Genomic DNA, 6,744 nt, shown 5'->3' with positions numbered 1-6,744 from the left:
ACGTACACACACACACACACACACACACACACACACACACTATACTACACATACACACACGCGCACACGTACGTACACTACATACACGCACACATACACGCACACATACACACACACACACACACGCACGCACGCACACACACACACGCACACATACACACATACACACACGCGCACACGCACGCACACATACACGCACACATACACACACACACACACACGCACGCACACACACACACGCACGCACGCACACACGATAGAAGATTATTTTTAAATTTTCGAAACTTAGCTGTGCCACAAGAGCGTGCGAGTGTCAGTACGATCGGATGTCAGTAGAAATCCTGAAATATAAATAGACGATTGAAGTGGATCGCATACCACGATATTTTCTTTTGTGACCGACGATTTTTAATTCCCACCGTCTATCCCACGCACAGCATTCGCAGATTAATTATGTCATATGATCGTACCGATAATGCTTCAAAGAAGATAATAAGAGATTTCTCACGCGTGATAAAAGTCTCTTCTGATCCGGATTTCCTTTTATCTTCCGCTGGACAATGTTGGACTTTAAAGACAGTCGATTTTGTAATTGTGAATTTTAGTAGATAAATTTAAACTTAAATCGGTATATTCACTTTCAAATTTCCTTAGCTGATATTAGCGGGTCAATGTACTTAAATTAATTTATCTTTGCTTAAATTAATTAATAGAAATAATCCTATCTTCGATTAAAGCGGATCTTGGTACTCAATAATGTTAAATTCAAATCGAACAATTTCTTTATTTTGAAAGTAAAAATATAAAGAATAAGATTAATAACTTAAAATTATATAAAGTTGTGAAAAACATTCATTATAATTTTTGTTACAATTCTTCAGAACATAGTTGAAAAAAACGTCCAGGTCCACTGGACTCACGAATACCGATTAGAGTTAAATGTATAAAAAAATAAGTAAGTAGTACAGTATAATTCAACTCTATCATAGTAAAAAAATCGTTGTTAAAACTTTTACAAGTAAGTACTTTTCAGATTTTTATACAATCCAGAATAATATAAAAATCTGTATTGAAATTCGAAGACCCATGTTGCTGATGAAGGATGAAAATTTCACATTATCGACGAAGGTTAAAAAGTATAACATGTTATGATTCTCTCTAAAAATACAAGTGAACCAACAAATTAGGTGATGCCTAACATGATGCAGAAGAACTTGTCGATTACAAGAGTCATAAAATCAGCTACATAACTTTTGAATTGTAGGGTTAGAATGTTGGGTTATTTTGAATCCCGTTTCTTCCGAATAAACACGGCAGATCTGGACTTGCCCCTTCTTTGTTCGTTTGCAATCCCGAAGATTAAGAAGCCAATAAAATTTGTGGGTTGCAGTTCAAACACGATCAATAATCCAGTTTCCGAGAAAAAACTTCATTCGTAGATCACAAACATTTTTGAGTTAAAGGCAAAACGCGAGTGCACCGCATTATCGTAGTCCGCAAAGACATTCTGGAAGAATTAAAACTCTCAACGTGCGTTGGTTAAATTGGCGCCGTTAAAATGAAAACGATAAATTAGCTTGCCAAGTTTCTTAATTTTCTTAAAGCTTTCTTTCTCCGGAATTGGCAAAACAAAGATTAGAAAACAACAAAAAGTAAATTGAGAGATTAAAGTTAAATGTGGCTGGTGAATTTATTCATTAAACGTTCTCATTAAGCACAACTTGAATCACATTAGATATTACTCATTAAATATTTATTTAATCAGTTTTTAATGAAGTTTATATATTCTTTAGATACCTATTTAATGAGTACTTAATATTAAATTTATAGTTTTAATGAATATATTAAATGTTTTACTTTGTGACGTCAAAATTTTTTATTAGAACAAAATTTTTAAAAATTAAGAAAATATTATTTCTGTTTCTTTAATAAGATATAATATTTACCATTACATTTAATGTATAATGTTTGGAATATATGTATAAATATTTAACATTAAATATTCCAGATATTTTTTTAAATTGAAATTCTTTTATTTTAATATTTAATGATATACAATATATATGTGATCGTGTTTAGTGAATTATGTATATATATATATATATATATATATATCTATATATATATATAAAACTTAAAATTGTTAACAATTAATAGTTTAAAAGTAAAATAATAAATAAAATGAAAACTTATACTAAATAAAATAAAAAAGAAATTAATAAATTATAATAAACAAAATTAAAATTTGTAAATTAACAACTTTTTTGCTTAGGATAGCATTAGCAAAAATTGCAGAAATGACATTCTAAATACATACATACATCTTGCGTAAGCACGGATATATGCTATTCATTCACAATTTACGATGAGTCATTAATTTTCGCGGAAACCATTGAGATAAAAACAGTAACACATACGTTCTATGACTCACAGAAGTACATTCCATTGTTTATTGATAATCGATATTAGGATCACTTTAATAATTGCAGCACTCGTGTATGTAACTGAAATTATAAGATTTAAAGCACACAGTCCTATAAATAAAAAATTAAAAATTGCAAATATGTTAAGGTGATCCTACATAGTTAATAATACTGTCAGTATTAACAAATACTAACAATATTACTGATTGTGTGTGATTAATATTGATGGATTGAGGAAGAGAATGGATTGTAGAATACTAACAATAGTCTGGACAGTAAAAAAAAAGAACATTAAAAAAAAAAGTTTTTGAAGAAAGATTTGAAGAGTCAATGCAATATTGAACTATTATTTATATTTTATTTATATTAATATATTACAGAGAATTAATCAAGCAATGGTCTCGAGATTATTTAAAAACAGTAGCAATTAAAGTTCCTTAATTAACGATGTGGATGATACAATTGAATTTTAATTAGTTCTCCATTCCAATTAACCATTCCATCATTTTATTTGCTTCATTTTCGCAATGTGGACAGAATTCTTGAGGAAATTAATTATTCGATTTCTCGAGCCTGAAAATTTCGTCTACTAGATGGCTTTAAAATTAGATACTAAAATTTATTAACACGAAGATGTTTCAAAAGAATGTCATTCTCGTTAAACAGATAGATAAGTTCTTGTATATATTGTAATATCAGCTATTATAAGTTTATAAAAAATATTGTTAATACAAATCATAAGCATAGCCAGGAAGGACAAAAGAAATTATGATCCCTTAAATCTTAGAAAGAAATAAAATTAATTTAAATCTGCACTTAAACAGATTATGCTTAATTCACAGGAAATTAATTTAAAAAAGAAAAAAATTAGAGATAAAAGTTATATAAAAAGATTTTCTGAGAATCCAAGATGAATAGTGCTATAAATTTAAGTTTTTCTAGTTCGAATACAAGTCGTTGCAAACAAAAGTCCGTAGCAGAAGAACGTCATTGTCATCAGACAGGTAAATAGGTTCGCTTCGTGCACAAAACGAAAACCGTTAACGCTCGAGAGCACGATCTCTTTCTTTTACCTTTCACCATTTATCTCGATGACCGAATTGTCGATCACGTTGATATCTCGTAGAGTGAGCTAAAATAACATATCTTCCGATTCAACAACTGAAGAGATCAATGCAAAAACTCAATATCAAATCTGTCACAGATTCTTCTTATCTCTCTTTTCTTTGGGCGAAATAAAACTTAAAAGAATTTTGTATCAACGAACAATATTTTTAAGGAAAATAATAAGGAAAATAATAAGGAAACGAAGCAGAAACGAAGGAATTCCTGCTGGAAATTGTGAAAAATTGAGAAGCTTCAGCCATTCATGAAAACCTGTCCCATTGAATCTTATCGCCCAGATACAAAAAAAAGGTAGCAAAACTATCACGAGGTACTATCACAAGAACGGCTCCAATCAAACTCCGAAACTTTATCAAGCAACATCTAAACTATTTCATTAACTTATCAAACAATACCTAAACAATACCTGGTATATTCATAGTTGATTCTTATATTTAAGATTTTAAATACGGTTCTAAAATATTATAAGCCGATCACAAAGGTCGGTATTTATAGTCCGTTCTTATTTTAAAACTATCTTAACAGTATTAGCATCTTAAGTAATGTCTTAAGTTACTACTGTTTTGTAATTGGCTTATGATATTTTAAGACAATCTTAAATATAAGAATCAATTATGAAATACTGTTTAATTAACATGAATAAAATAATTAATTGCTGGAAATGTACACTGCAAGAAAGATTAGATTGGGGACAGAATATATTTCACATAGTTAGGCTACTCCGAAAAGTCTTTTCTGAATAAAATTTTACTCAATATGATATGATAATTATAATATACACTGAAAAAAATTCACACTGAAAAAAATATACACTGAAAAAAATTTAATTTTACATATGTTTAAATGTGATTGAAAATTTATAATTTCCAGTAAATTTCCAATCATATTTGAATAATTTTCTGATCATAAATGTAATTTTCATGTAAAATTTTTTTCAGTACGTTTTGTAGTTTAGAAATTTTGCTCCAAACAATTCTACATGGAAAAAATGATGATGAAGTATCTAAAAATTTAACTAGATGCAGAAAATAATTTTATTGTATCAAAATAATTAGGTAGGAAGCTCAAGCACAATGAGCAATGCTGCAAAAAGTTTTGATATTCTAGCAATCAACACAAATATTCTATTTAATTATTTTAATAATTTATAAAATTAATTTCAGCTCTGTATCTTATATAGATAAATTTTTAGATACTTCAATAAAACTACTTTTTTTCTAATTGACTTAATGCTTGATTATGCTGATCGGAATTTGATCAAAGTCACTCTTAATTTGCAATGATAATCAACGGGTAATGTTCAACGTTGTGAAATGCAACGCAAGAATATTCTAGAATCGCATGCTGCAGTACATCAAAGCGCAATATGCTCTTCGATCAGCCGTGATGATGGAAGTATAAAAAGTGTGCTCATTTTCGAAACGAATTTCGTATCGTTCTGCGTATGTGACCATTTAAACCGCATTTACACCGCAGTAACTTTGAAGTGACATATTGCGGATATGAATAAATTGTCAAGTAAAAACATATACAAATAATTTCCCAAAAAAAAGGATGCAGAAATTTACATTTTTTTTCAATTTCAAAGGATAAAACTCAACATAATGTCATAATGACATAATGACATAGCGCTAACTTCAAATACCCGCGGCACCATGGCGACTTCTAGATATCACTCTTCTGTTCAAAATACGCAAAGCACACCTTTTATATTTCCACCATAGTCGGAATGCTCCAGACTCCGCTCGTGGATCACGAGGAAGAGCTCTTGTTGTTAAAAATTGTCTCGCTTCGACGCAACAGGGTTCGCAACAGTCACGATCAAACGTTGCGCATGGATGCATAAATGCATATCCGATTGCAACGCGTCGTCTCACTCCCTCGCACGCATCCTCTCATCCGTCTCTCTCCTCCTTTATTTCTTCTATTTTTCTCTCTCTCTATCTCGTCACGCGCACGCACACACGTACGTATTATCCTAGAAGCGCGCGTGCACACACGAGGTGTCCAGACATCATCCACGTGTGTGCGTGCGAGCGCGCGCATGCGCGTTGCTCGATCGATAGTCTCGAATCCAGACGCGTTTGACGACAAATCGTCTCCGGGCAGAGAAAGGGAAATCACCGATTTCCATCGAAAATTGAAACAAAGCATTAGAAATTGTAAGAAAAACGTAAACCGTGAATCTCCCGCCATGAATTCGCATTCATCGTGTCATAATAAAATGCATCGCGAGACAACGTCCCGCGGCGCTGCGAGCGACGGCGCGGCGCCAGCGTCACCATCGCGACCATCGTCTGGGCTCGAGGCTACGCCCGAACGCCGTATGCACATCTGCGCATGTCATATGCGAGCACGATCTCTTTCTGTCGTGGCATCTGAAGGTGAGTAGTTGTTCGTTGTTCGTACGCCGGTAAAACTATCCGACGAATCTCATCCGAGGATACGACATCGGACAACAGGTATGGAATAAAACGACGGTCGAGGCCGCCGCGTGTTGTGCTGTGCATATAGTTTCGCGATTTCGTTATGGCTGTCCGTGAAAATTCCGCCCGAACGGTATTCTCGCCGAGTCACGGTAAAGTGCCGCATGGCCGGTTTAGCCGTGCCTTCTATCTGTTCCCGCCGGCCAGGATCTCTTGTATCTTTACATATCGGCGTGTCAACGATGAGCGGGCGTCATTTCGCGGAGGGATCGTTGTCGATCACGAGGATAAGATCACGGACGAGCGGGTAAACGGGATTGAAAACGCCGGTCGCGAGCCGGCGGCGGATGCGCGTCCGAGATCGCGAGAGGAGCGGACCGGATGCACTATGGCGGCCGTGCGGCTTGTCAGAGCGCTGGAATTCGCGACGATGCGCGAGCACTCTTGTTTCTCTCCATTGGGGAGGACGATTTTTTTCTCCACGCGATAGAAGTCTCGCGATTCTCGCTCGTGTGCTGCTCGAAAAATCGCGGCCCGAAAAATCGCGGTGCTTGTGGCAGGATGCGTGCGAATAACGGTGGAGTCGAAAAACCGGAAACGCGAGGTTAAAGGTGCTCTCCTCTTTCTCTTCTCCCTTCTCTCTCTCTCTCTCTCTCACTCGAGAATCGTGAGTCCGCCCGGAGGCCGTGTGCAACGCGACGACCTTGCATCTAGACTTCTGGAATGTGATGGAGATCGATTTTTTTTTCCGGGTGGCGATAAAAGTGCCT

The sequence above is a fragment of the Atta cephalotes genome, assembly GCF_000143395.1.
Source record: "Atta cephalotes unplaced genomic scaffold scaffold00016, whole genome shotgun sequence".
In the NCBI taxonomy this organism is placed as follows: Eukaryota; Metazoa; Arthropoda; class Insecta; order Hymenoptera; family Formicidae; genus Atta; species Atta cephalotes.
Note: the sequence above shows the minus strand (reverse complement) of the source record.